Below are 14703 nucleotides of genomic sequence, written 5' to 3'. Positions count from 1 at the left end.
ACTGCTGAGGGGAGCAGCGGGCGGCAGGAGAGGTCTGCGCGCCATGTGGGACCCTCCTCAGTGGCCGGGGAGCAGCCGGGGATCGAACCAGCGCTGCAGAGGCTGCAGGCAGCTTTGCAACCCAGCGCTCAACTGCTGTGCCACCAGGGGAGGCCCAGGAAATTTATAGGTTTAAATGTTAATATTAGAAAAGAGAAATCTTTAAAATAATGATCTAAGCTTCCACCCTAAAATGCTAGAAAAATAACAGCAAATTAAACTCAAAGCAAGGAGGATAAAGGAAATGCTAAAGAGTAAACACAAATGAAAAGCAGACAAATACAGAAAAACCAACAAAACCAAAATAAAGAAAACTATTGGCGCATGTGATAACATGGATTGAATCTTAAAAGCATATGAAATGAAAGAAGCCAGACCAAAAGAGGACATATCTTGTGATTCCATTTATATGGTGTTCTAGATCTTGGTCCATTGGTCAAATCTGGCCCCTTGTTTTCGTGTGACCTTGAGTTAGGATGGTATTTAACTTTTTAGTTGTAAAGGAGGAGAGGAAGGAGTAGGCAAGTGACAGAAATTCCATGTGGCCTGCAAAGTAAAATATTTACTGTTTGTCCCTTTATAGAAAAGTTTCCAGTATGTCTCCAGTAAGACAGAGACAATACTAAACTACAGCAATAGAGTATAGTGTCCCCTCTGGGGCTAAGTTGGGGGCATGACTGGAATAGAGCATGAAGGAACTTGTATAATGGAAATGTTTAATTTTTTGTTGTGGTGAATACTTGGATGTAAATTCTTGTCACAACTCATTAAAACATGAGCATTTTATGTATATAAAATTTTTACTTAACAAAAGAACCAGGAGGTCTTTTTTTTTTTCATGAGTTATATTCACTGATAAAAATTTTAAAAATCTTAAAAAAAATGCTTATCTTATCTTTCTTCTAAGTAGGGTTGATATTTTGAATAAGGAGCTTTGTTCTAGATGTCTTCTTTGATATTTTTAGCTTGATTGAAAGCTAATCAAATAAAAAACAGTGTTTATAGGGCTTTGGAAATTATTGTTTCCTTGGGATTCTGCTTCCTAAGTGACAATTTAACATGATTGAAAATACAAATTTATGTTGTGAAAACTGCAACAGATGTTTTCTTTCTAATGTTTGTCTGTCTATATGTGAATGGGGCTGAGCTGTGTATTTGTTCCACTTACATTAAAATTTATGAAAAACACACGGTAAATTGTTTTGCGACACATCCTGTTTTTCATCCATTGGTATAAATTTGGCTGATTGAAAGTTGACTTGGTTTTGATATTACTCTCTGCTCCAGTATAATTTTTAGTTTTGAAAATCTAAAGTTATGAATTTTCCTTCTTTCAAAGTTATGAATTTTTAATGCAAAATGCTGTTGACCTGTGTTTTCTCATCTGCATGTCAGGAAAACACCTACCTCCTTTCCCTCTGATCAAATGATAAAATTGGATTGTTAGAAAAAAATTTTGTTATATAGATTTTGAGACATTTTTGATTTATTCATAAAGCAATACACAGGAGCAGAAAACCCAGAGCCATCATGGGAGCCTGTAGTGTAGTTTTTATTTTAGGGATATTTCACTGAAAAGTAGGTTTCTATGACTCTTTTAGATATACAGTTGGCAATGAGATATACAGAAGATAGGTGGTGGGGCTGGGGGAATGTTGTTCTAAAAGTTGATCTAAAGATTCCACTTTGAGGGAAAAGGAGGAATGGTTAACATGGTGGCAGGGCTCTTAGACCACTGCCTCACACCGTATATAAAAATAAATTCCAGATGGGTAAAAAATATAAATAGTCTATCTCCAGCATTAGCTGTCTGGAGAAACTCTCCCAGGATAGAGCACTTAAAATGCTGGATGAAATACAAAAAGCATCTTTCTTTTTAAAGGCACGGCAAAAATGTTGTCAGAAAGGGAAGAGAAATAATCAGAAACCAGAAGACAGCTACACCCCAGAAAAGTTCCAGATGGAGTGGGTGTTTGCCTGGGAATATCTGCCAGTCTCTCACAGCCAGTCAAGTGCAGAGGGCAGGAGTTGAAGCTTGAGGCCCCGGGCACAGGGAGGTTTGGAAATCTCAGAAGCTGGGATTCCCTGAGGGTGAACTAGAAAAATGATTGAACTGGAAAACTGCCACCAGTAGAAAAAGACAATGAGACAACCCCCTCTAAACCCTGGGGCTATGCTCACTTGAAAGCTGTACTCATTACTTCCCCCAAGCCCTTCAAACCTAAAACTCAGTGTAGCAATGCCATACCTGTAGTGCCCCCAAGTACTTGGCAAAAGCAAACGTGGAAGGTTTTTCCATAGAAGTACACATTTTCACCCAGACCCAAGTCCCATAGATAAATTTGCAAAGAACATGAATTTGCACACATTTGAAAAAAAAATCCCAAACATAGGAGGTAATAAGATACTGTATGTGTGAATCAGTATTAATGACACACAGAAGAACCAGACCTGCACCTATGATAGCTATTAGAATGACCCAATACAGAATATGAACTATGTATTTATTATGTTTAGATAAACACAAAGTTTTGACAAGAAGCAACAGACCATCAAGAGGGACTAGGCAGAGTTCACAAGAAGCCAAATAGGACTTGTGGCAATTAAATATAAAATAGAAAAAAATAGAAGGCTTAATGGATCGATTATACACAGGAGGAAAGAGTAGCTTAATCTAGGAAATTTGATTTAACCTAGAAAGCTTTAAGAAGAGACACAGATTGTGAGAATCTGAAAGGTTAAGGGATGAGAATGAATGAGATCTAACAGACATAACAGGAGTCCTAGAAGGAAGAGCAGCTGCAACATGCAGAGATTGTGCCTGAGAATTGCCAAAACAGATGAGAGATGTCAATTACACAAGTATGAGACTCAAAAAGACAAACAGTTCCCAAACAGGACAAATTAAAACAAATGCACATCTGTATGAGCTGAAGAAAGAGAAAAACAGATCATCATGGGAGGACAGAATTAGACAGAAAGTTGTCTTTTCAGAAGCCACAATGGGAGTAAAAGATGGGAAAATATTTGCAAAGTGCTGGGAGAAATCACATGTTGTTTAATTATATGCTCAGCCATATTTTAAAATGAAGGCAAAATAGAGGTATTTCTGGACAAATGAAACAGAGTAATTTATTTTCAATTGACTAAAGAAATTGCTAAAAATAAGCACACAAAATGCTCATCTTTAGTAGTTTTTAGGGAAATGAAAATTAAAGCGATAGTGACACTGACTGGAAGGGCTAAAACTTAAAAAGACTGACCATATTAAGTGTTGGTGAGAATATGGAGACACTGACTCTCTCTGCAGTATGTAAAATGTAAATTTGTGTAACCACCTGAGAGTTTCTTAAAAAGTTAAACACACACCTACCATATAGCCCAGTCATTCCTCTCCTTGGCATTTACATAGAAGAAAACATATGTCCTTACAAAGACTTGTGCTAGTGTTTATGGCAGTTTTGATTGAAATAGCAAAAAACTGGAAATAATTCAAAGATCATATAGTTGAATGGATAGATAATGGTGGATAGCCACATAAGGGAATACTATTTATCAATGAAAAAGAACGAACTATTGATGTACACAGGATGGAGTGCACAAAATTATTGAGATGAAAGTAACCAGACTCAAGAATACATACTTTCAGCGACAGGAAACAGATCAGTTGTTGCCTGGGGATGGTGGGGGGGCAGGGAGGAACAGGAAGGAGTGATTTTTCAAGGAACATGAGGAAACTTTTGTGGGTGATGGACATGTTCATTATCTTGATTGTGATAATGATATCAGAACCTGTCAAATTGCACATTTTAAATATATATGGTTTATTGCATATCAGTTATACCTCAATAAAGCTAAAAAAATATAAAAAACCCTGAATTCAGGGGTATCCTAAACTTGTAAGATTTGACTGTCTCTTCTCACATCCACATTCAGAGAAGCTATACTGGTAGCATGGAGTATGCCATGGTGAGAATATATTTATGTCAAAAAAATTGACTACAGATGAGGGTCTCTGCACCCCCAGTCAGTTTACTGCTCACCACTGGACCTACTGGATATCCATCAGGTAGAAGGAAATTGATCCCAGAAGAAGCTTTTTGAATGCAAGAAAAAAAAATGTGAAGAAAAGGAGAAATGCAAATAAATTTAAAAATAAACATTGTCAAAGTTTATTCATCTCTGGGAGGAGGGCAGTTTGAAGATGACAAGGGAGATCTAACAAACAGGACAATAGCACATACATAGGTCTGATGAGACTGGACTTCAAATGTCCCAAGATCTATGAATTAATTGGGAAGATGATACAGATAATAACAACTTTTTTAGGATAAATAAAATATTTAAAGTAACACTAAAAACATATAAAGCAAGTGTGTACTTTCAAAACTAGTTGGGGAAAAAGTAATGAGGGAAAACCCTTAATTAATTCCAAAAGATGATAAGAAATGCTGTGCTGAAGTCCTCTTCTCCTGGAAGTTAATTGTCAAATTTTCAGGGATTCGGGCCTCCCTTGTGGCTCAAGGGGGTAAGCACAGCACTGTGAAGCTATCGCAGCCTCTGCGGCATGAGGATCCCGGGCAGGCCAGGGATCTACCCACATGGTGTAGCAGACCTCTCCTGTCTCGCCCGCTGTTCCCCTCAGCAGTATATTTCAGTCAGTCTGCCTGTTCTGCTCCTCAGTCCATCTCTAGTGAATCCGCTCACTTCCTGTACCTCTGGCCTATACCCAGTTCTTGTATGCATAAATAAATAAATCTTTAAAAAAATTTTTCAGGAATTCTGTGAACCAGTTGCTAAACATAGCCATCATTAGATTACTCACAAACACATGAAGCATATTGAAAATAAAGGTAATCAATATTCAAAATTCTTCACTTTATTTCATAATTACTTTGCTATTATCTGTGCTCTTGAGATTATTTTCATCTATTCTATCCATCTGGTAGAAAGACTACATAAGGGTGTGCTACTGCCATTTCTTCTAAACTTCTGTGTTCAGTGATATCACATTGGTAGCTTTGAATGTGGCACATTAGGAGTAATTACACCTGGAAATTGGGAAATAATACAAATCAGAACTTGACTGTTTTGTTGATTATCTAGACTTAAAGTGATAGAGAAAAATGTTGATGCAGCAGGGTAAGCTTAGAAGTATGCTGTGTCCATAGTCACTATGTTGTGACTTGCACAAAAGTATTGAGGAAATATCCTTCCCGTATTTGAAACAACTATGTAGTTCAGCAAAGAAGATGTTCTCCTTAATGTAATGAAAATATTAACAACCAACATTTGTGGCTGGACTATGCTTAGAAAGCTGGTGGTTGAATTTTAACCAGCACACCAAGGTAAGAAGAGGTGTGTGTGGGGCCTCCCCGGTGGCGCTGTGGTTGAGCGCGGGGTTGCGAGGTTGCCCGCAGCCTCTGCAGTGCAAGTTTGATCCCCGGCCACCAGAGGAGGGTCCCACATGGTGCGCAGACCTCTCCTGCTGCCCGCTGCTCCCCTCAGCGGTGTATTTCGTTGGTCTGCCTGTTCTGCTCCCCGTTCTGGCTCTGGTGAATTCTCTCCCCTTCCCGTGCTTCTGACTGTACCCAGTACTTGTATAAATAAATAAATAAATCTTTAAAAAAAAAAAAAAGGAAGAGGGGTGTGTGTGTGTGTGTATGAAAAGTGAAAGTACAAGATGAGTAGAAATTATTTCAAACATTTCTGTCATCCCAATAAAAGTAAATGATTACACGATCTATATTAAGAAACAAACAAAACCCAATAAAACTCAGTTACACGCTGTTCATAAGAGACACACCTAAAACATAAGGACAAAAAGAGGCTGGAAGTTAGATGGAAAAACACATAACAAACACTAATGAAAAGAAGCTGATATAGCTAGATTAATATCAGACACAACAGACCTTAAGGCAAAAGAACATGCTAAGGATAAATACGATCAAATAAAGATAATGAAAGGTTAAAGTCACCAGAGAGAGAACTTCTCTAAATACACATGAATTTAATAACGTAACTTTAAGTTATATTAGGAAAAAATTGACAAAACTACAAGGAAGAATTGATAAATCCATGGCTGTTGTGGAGGAAAAATTTTGAAAAACATACTTTTTTTAAGGATAGTTTTAGATTCACAGAATACTTGAGAAGATAGTGTAGATTTCCCAAACACCCCCCCTCAGTTTTTCCAATTATTAACATCTTATATTAGCATGATATACTTGTTGTAACTGATGACTCAATATCAATTATTTATTTTTTGTGTAGAAGATCTGGGGTATAGGCCAGAGGTGTGGGGGGTGGGGGTGAGAGGATTCACCAGAGACAGAGTGGGGAGCAGAACAGGTGGATTAACTAAAACACTGCTGAGGGGAGCAGCAGGCGAGACAGGAGAGGTCTGCTACGCTATGTGGGTAGCTCCCTGACCTGGGATCAAACTCAAGCCAAAGCAGTGATAGTGCTGAGACTTAGGCCCTAGGCCACCAGGGAGGCCCCAATACCAATTATTATAATTTTTTCCCAATACTGATTATTATTAAGTAAAGCCTATACCTCATTCAGATTTCCTTAGTTTAAAGTACTTTTTCTGTTCTGGGACCTTGTCCAGGATAGCACATTACATTTAGCTGTGCTGTTTCTTTAGGTTCCTAGTGACTGTGAGACAGTTTCTCAGACTTTCCTTGTTTTTGATGACCTTGACAGTTTTTTTTTTTTTTTTAGATTTATTTATTTATACAAGCACTGGGTACAGTCAGAAGCACGGGAGGGTGAGAGAATTCACCAGAGCCAGAGGGGAGAGCAGAGCAGGCAGACTGATGAAGTACACTGCTGAGGGGAGCAGCGGGCGCAGCAGGAGAGGTCTGCATGCCATGTGGGACCCTCACCCGGTGGCTAAGGATCAAACCGGTGCTGCAGAGGCTGCGGGCAGCTTCGCAACCCAGTGCTCAACCACTGCGTCACCCGGGGAGGCCAGACCTTGATAGTTTTAAGCAGACTGATCAAGTACTTAATAGGTTGCTCCTCTTTTGGAATCTGGCTAATGTTTCCTTATGATTAGACTGGTAAGGAAGAGGGCAGAGGTGAAGTGCCATCCTCATCACATCAGGGTGTATACTACTATCATGATTTACTGTTGACCTTGATGACCTTGTTGACTTTGATCATTGAGCTGAGGTAGTGTCTTTGGGTTTCTTCACAGTAAAATTATTCTTTTCCCCTTCTTTTTATACTATAGTGTTTGGAAGGAAGTCACTTTGCACAGTCTAAGTTTAAGGACTAGGGAATTATGCTTCCCTTTCTTGAGGGGAAATTATCTGCATAAATTATTTAGAATTTGGCAAGGGAGGTTTCTCTATTCTATCCTATTTAGTCAATCACTTATTTATATCAAAGAATAAATACATATTTATTCTTTGGACTGCATAATAAAATACTACTGCATTTTGTTGTTCTCGTGAAAGATTTTTAACATGATGTTTTGAGATTTTCAAAACTGAGTAGTCAGAAAGTCAGTAAGGATATAGAAAATTTAAATCTAATAAAACTAATAGTTGGATCTTATGGACACAATTAGAATAATACACCCAACAACTGGAAGATAAAAATATATAAATTATTTTGAAGCATACATGTATAAAACTGGTTGATCATGTGACAAATTATAAATTAAGTCTCAATGAATTTCAGAGAATTAATACCATTCAAATCACATTCTTTGATCATAATTCAATTATACCACCAAAATATAAAAGCCCATAAACTTGCAAATTTAATGCATGTTTCTATATAATTCTTGAGCCAGAGAAGAAGTTAAAAAGTGAATAAAGAAATTCTGAGATTAAAAACAAGCAAGCAAGCAAAAAAGCACAACATCAAAACTTATGGGATGCTGCGAAAGAGAAACTGGAAGAAACATTTATAGCTTGTATAAAAAAAGAAAGAAAACTAAGAACAAATGAGCTAACCATATAACTTAGAAATTAGAAAAAGAACAACATAATAAGTTCAATGAAAAGAATGAAATAATAAGGAAAAAGCCATAATTACTGAAATAAAAACAATACAATTGAGAAAATCAAGAAGGCTACAGTATCATTCTATAAAAGCAAGTGTGAAATGCAAGCTGGAGGACTCCATTGTCTCATTTAAAAACTTAATACAAAGCTACTGTAATCAAGATAGCTTAGTAGGATAAAAAAAAATAGACATATAAATCAATGGAACAGGATAGATTCTGGAAATTGACCTGCACATGTGTTCAAATTATTTTGTATAAAGATACAAATAAAAATTTGGAGAAAGGATTCTCTTTTCAATAAATAGTGCTGGAACTATTGGCAATTCTCATGTAAAAAATGAATTGACATATACCTAACATTTTACACAAAAATTATCTCAAAGTGAGCCACAGACTAAATATAAAACCTAAGGCTATAAAACTTCTTGAAGAAAACATAAAAGAAAATCATTGTCCACTGAGTATGCACAGACATTTTATATATCATATCAAAACATGATTTATTATTAAAAAAGATAAATTAGATTTTATCAAAATTAAAATTTTCTGCTCTGAGAAATACATTACTGGAGAATGAAAACAGACAGGGATAAACATGTCTGACAAACGATATTTTTAAAAGACTCTCAAAACTCTCAAAAGTCAGTAATAAGAAAGAGCCCAATTGTAAAATAGGCAAACATATCTGATAGATACTTCATCCAAAAACCAGTTGAATAGGAAATAAGCACATGAAAAGATGCTCACACTATTAAATGGTAGAGATGTACAGATTAAAATTACAATGTGACATCATTACACAGTGATTGGAATGGTCAAGCAAACAAGAACTGACAACACGAAGTGTTGATGAGGATTTGGAGCAATTGGAACTCTCCTACATGGATGGGGAGGCAAAAATGGAACAATCACTTTGGGAAATAGTTTTTCAGTTTACTATAAAGTTAAACATACACTTAAAATATGGATCCAGAAATCATACTCCTATTTACCCAAGGAAAATGAAATTTATGTTTGCACTAAAACCTATACAAATGTTTACAGCAACTTCACTTGTAATTGCATAAAATTGGAAACCCAAATATCCATCTGTTGGTGAATAAACAACAGGCAATACATAATACAGTAATGAAAATGAACTAGCAACACCCATTAACAAAAATGAATCTCAAATATTAATGTTGAGAACAGAAAACAAATCACAGAAGAAAACACATATCATTTCACTTATATTAGGGTAAAACACAGGACTCACCAAACAATATATAGCATGCATGTACATGATAAAGCTAAAAGGAAAAGCAATGAAATAAACACCAACTTGGGATAGTGGTCACCCCTGGGTTCAGGGAGGAGGATGTATTTACATTTGAAGAGAGGCACATCACTTCGAAAGTTCTGTTATTCTATGATAACCTCACTATTATATTTTATTATGTATTTAAGTTGTTAAAATATTTTCCATTATTCTTAAAAAATACATATATATATTTAGGGCCTCCCTGGTGGCACAGGGGTTAAAATAGAGCCTGTGAAGCTATCCACAGCTACTGCAGCAAGAGTTCGATTCCTGGCCAGGGAGCAACACACATGGCACAGCAGACCTCTCCTGACTTGCCAGCTGCTCCCCTCAGCAGTGTATTTCAGTACATCTGCCTGTTCTGTTCCCCACTCTGTCTCTGGTGAATCCTGTCTCTGTGAATCCCCACACCTCTGGCTTGTACCCCAGTTCTTGTATGTATAAATAAATAAATCTTTAAAAAATACATATATATTTAGATACTCTTTTGAATATATTAGCTATTCCATAATTTAACAAAGAAGAACATCTAAATGTATTACAAGGCAATGAACAGAGGGTGATTGTATTGAACTAGCTTGCCTCCTGAAAACAACTATAAAAATTGGGCAGAATATATAAAACAGCAGTTTGGCAGCATTGGAGTGCAACAAACACAGGCCCAGACTACAATCCTTGAGAAAGGGAAGCACATGAAGTTTGACCCATGTTGGGCTTCACCTGGCCTTTACCCCCACCAAGGACATGGCATAGAGCACGGAACACAGGAGAAATGGTGTCTTACCAGGTAGAGGAGATAGAATTTGGAATTTATTGAAAACAAAACAATTGACACATATGAGGCAAAATCTCACAAAGCAGGGAAGCTCAGAGAAGTAGGCTCCCCAAATCTGCATCTAATACCTCTTTTGATCTTGGCTGGCTCCTAAGTTATATACATAGTGAGATTCCAAGAAACTGAGCAGAAGAGTAGCTGATAGAGTAAAGAGCAGTTTTTTATGACCTAGGAACAAGGGCTGCGCTCCAGGGGTAAAGCCAGCCCATGACAGGATCTAGGTATTTGTGCAGTATGCTACTGCCCAGTAGAAATTGAATCCTCTTTTTAGGAAGACCATATCATCTGAAGACTCAGCAATTTTTCATATGCAATGACAGGCATGCAATAAAAAGGATGAAATATGCTTGAAACAGAACTAAAGCTTAAAAACCAAGAGAAAAATCGACCCCCACATGAGTCTTACTTTGACTCTCGTGTTCTTTTGACATAACCTCATCATTTTTTAAAAGTAATTCTTGGCACCACAAGGTGACAGGTTCATCTTGTATATTTTTTGTTTCAATTTTAGTCAGTCACTTCTCCAAGGAGTCCCACTTTCTTTGAGTATGGTAGTAGCAACCAAGGTTTCTTTGACAGAAGGAGAAAATCTATGTATACTAGCCTGTGTACACACACACACACGTATGTGCACATATATAAAAATATCTGTCTATATACATTGATTTTTTAAAAGATGTATTTATTTTTGCATATAAGAACTGGGGTACAGGCCAGAGGTGTGGGGTGTGTGTGAGAGGATTCACCAGAGACAGAGTGGGGAGCAGAACAGGCAGATTGACTGAAATATGCTGCTGAGGGGAGCAGTGGGTGATCCAGGAGAGGTCTGCTGTGCCATGTGGGTCACCTCTTTGGCTGGGGATGGAAGTCGTGCTGCAGTGGCTGCAGATTGCTTCATAGTGCTGTGTCTTAACCCCTTGCGCCACCAGGGAGGCCCTGTGTTGCTATTTCTATATGTAACCATCTATATATAATAAGCTAAATAGGAGTTCAAATCAATGTAAGGAATTAGATGCAATCTCTATGGTAACCACTAATGACTAAGAAAAGAATGTAAAACTAAAGGAAATGGAGGAGAAAATGGAATAATGAAAATAATTTAGTCTCAGAGAGGAAAAATAAAGGAACAAAAAGTAGACAAGGCAAATAGAAAACAAAGATGGTAGATTGAAATGTAAAGAAAATTAACATTAAGGATATCAGAAAAAAAATGAGGGCCACTCATCATTCCAGATCCACTCTCTAGCCTTGCCTTTTGCCTCTCAGCTGACTGGTGTGGGCTCATGTCAACACACCTTCTCTGTCAAGAAACCTTCTGGTTTCTTTTTGGGTTCAGTCAACGAAGATCGCCAGCAAGACATCACCCCAGAGGTCCACTTGGTCTGGCTGTGTCCTTCGACCAAAGTCACTGCTTCTCTCCAATTAGTCCACTCCATAGGAATTTCCTTCCGGGTTCTAGAAACCATGCCCTTTCTTCATCTCTTCAGGCCTACGGGTGTTAATAGTTCTGCTGTTATTAGTTTTGGATTATCACACTGTCCTGCGTGGGCCCCTATCCCCTGCCCAAACCTTAATAAATGGTCCCTTCATAATACCCTCCTTGAATTAATCTAATTTCAGTGTGCCATCTGTTTCCTATTTGGACTCGGACTGATATAGTAATTGTGGAATCAGGAAATAATCCCTCAAAATAGGATTCTGAAATTCAGTTGCTCATGTATTTGAAGAACACGGTCATAACCTTGCTGGGGAAGAATTAGGAAATGGGTAATCCATGGCATGTGGTGGCATCATCATTACCCAAGTTATCAATGTGATAATTTGTGATGTGATGAAATGCAGATGGAGGGCAAGGCGTTAAGAGATCAAGTGGTGCTGACACTTAATTGCTATGGCAACAAGAGTGATTATAAAATAGTGAGACCAACTGGATTTTTTTTACTACCCTAAAAGGTATTATGCATAGGGAAACAGAAAATAAAAGCTATGGAAATACAATTTAAAAGATGCTTGGGAAACCAGAATACTTGCATGGTGACGTTGGAGGAATCCCTTGTTTCCAGTAACTACAGAGCAAATATGGCTAAGAACCAAGTCTAGGACCTGATTGTAAGGGTTGTAGATTGGCAACACCAATTAAATGCTTAGCCCTTGGAAGTCTCTTACATCCAGGCAAGGTTATTGGTAGGGGGAGTGGAACTCTGAGATAAGGGAAGTGGATAATGATGCCCAAAGGGCACACATGCTGAGGCTGAGAATTTGAACCTCCTTACTCCTGCAAACCTCTTCTTCTGGCTGAAGGAACTGGCTCTCCTCTGCAGAAGAACTTCACAGTAATTGCATCCAGGGCAGTTTCCTCATAAGCTGAGACCAATTCTCCTTAGATGCTATCTCCTTAACTTTCTCACCTTTGGGAGGATAAAAAGACCCAGATGGAGAGATATAATTTCTGCTCCAGAAGATGGCTCACTCAAAGAGTTACAAATGCTTGCCAAGGAGAAGTGTCCAGAATCAAAGGAAAATGTGTGGAACTGGATTGTAAGGATGGTAGACAAGTGCTTCTCAAAGTGTGGTCCCTGGACCAGGAATATTAACATCACTTGTGAATGCGGAGGGAAATGCAGATTCTTGGGTCCCACATCAGATCTAGATAATCACAAGCTCTGGGAGAGGACCCCAAAAATCTGTTAAAATTTTTTTCCTAAAGATTTATTTTTATTTATGTATACAAGAGCTGGGGTACAGGCCAGAGACGGGGGAGGAGGTTTGAGAGGATCCACCAGAGACAGAACAGGGAACAGAACAGGCAGATTGACTGAAGTGCACTGCTGAGGGGAGCAGCGGGCGAGTCAGGAGAGGTCTGCATCGCCATGTGGGTTGCTCCCTGGCCGGCTGGACATCAAACTTGTGCTGTAGAGGCTGTGGATTGTTTCATAGGTTGCGTCTTAACCCTTTGTGCCACCAGGGAGGCCCTGCTAAATTTTTTTAATGATGCACCTTGAAGTTTGAGAACCACGGATGTAATAGATCCATTATATTCCCATTTCCTGAGCTTTCAGATACCCTCCTCTGTCACATTAGTGCTGAAAGCCCTGGCATCATCCAGGAGATGGTAGGGAAACATTTACTCCTGGGCCCCACCCCAGACTTACCGAATCAGATTTTGCAGTGCACATTAAATGCACATTTTGTATCCACATTAAAGTTTGAGAAAGTCAGTTGTAGTGCTAGCAATTGGGTACAGGACGGCCAAGTGGGGGTGGGGGTGCAAGGGGAGGGGCCCTGGGAGGCAGGCAGGCAACCAAATCCCCCAACCCTGAAAGAATCTTTATGCTTTTTCTCTGGGCTTACTCTGGTTTTCCCTCTCTTATATCATCTTGTGGTCTCACCTCTTTCGTAGTCTCGCCGCTGGTCCTCTGGGAGCCCTCCTTCTATCCCTGACCTCTACGCTCAGATATGCACACTTACGCATGCGTGGGCACCCACATGCCAGGTGTCCCCAATTAGGCACACATGCCCCAGCCCAAGTGCCTCCTGCATTAGCTCAATCAAGGCTGCGGGTGATAGCCACGGAGGCAAATGGCGTAAAAAGCCGGACCAGTTTACTTACCTTACAGTCGCATAGCAGTGGGTCTCAAACTTCAGCAGGTATCAGAATCACCACTCTGAGACCTCCTGTACTGCGTAAACCTGTCCCCTTTCCCTGTCTTTGTCCTCAGGAAGGCCTGGGGGTACCCTCTGCAGTGACTGTCATCTAGAGACTACAAGTGGTTGTTGGGGATAATGCAAAGGAATTGGGTTCCTTGATCTTGTTGAAAGCAATGGGATCCCAAAGTAAAAAGGCAAGTGGCCACACTTAGCTGTGAGAGGTGAGGCAGGCTCACAGTTGGTTACAGGTGCAGGATGACAGAATGCTCTGGGGGTGGTGACACACATTTACAGGAATGAAGCAATTGGGCTGACGATGAAGGTGTTTCTTGACAAACACAGATAAGAATTCTCGGTTTCTGGGTAGAAACTGGAGGACTACTCATGACCTGCCAAAACTCATTTCCAGACCAAAACAAGTCAACTCACTGACTCAGGTCTCCTCAACTTAGGCCGTACCCTGCAGTGTGGCCACAAGTGTGTACTGCGTGTCTTCCCTAAAACCTTCGCCCCATCTGGGCTGCGGCCATTTACAGGGTCACCGTGTACCCATGAAAGGGAAGTACTAGATCTTCCTGAGGTTAGTAGATAGTGGCTTTAAATTCACTCTGATCTCCAGATCCCCAAAGTGCCACCATGATCCCCCAGTGAGACTGGGAACTCAAAAAAGCCAGGTGACATATGGAGTCTGTCTTATGAATGTCATGGGCAAATCCTGTTGTTTCATAAGTTGCGTCTTAACCCCACCACCATTCCCAGAATATACTGTGAAAAGAGAAATATGTATTAACTGGAGATTTATTGGTCCTTTGACTCATGGAAGGAAGCCTACTTCATAGAGAGAAGGGCAAAGTGGGA

Source organism: Talpa occidentalis, unplaced genomic scaffold (genome assembly GCF_014898055.3).
Source record: "Talpa occidentalis isolate TD23 unplaced genomic scaffold, MPIMG_talOcc4v2.1 talOcc4.9, whole genome shotgun sequence".
In the NCBI taxonomy this organism is placed as follows: Eukaryota; Metazoa; Chordata; class Mammalia; order Eulipotyphla; family Talpidae; genus Talpa; species Talpa occidentalis.
Note: the sequence above shows the minus strand (reverse complement) of the source record.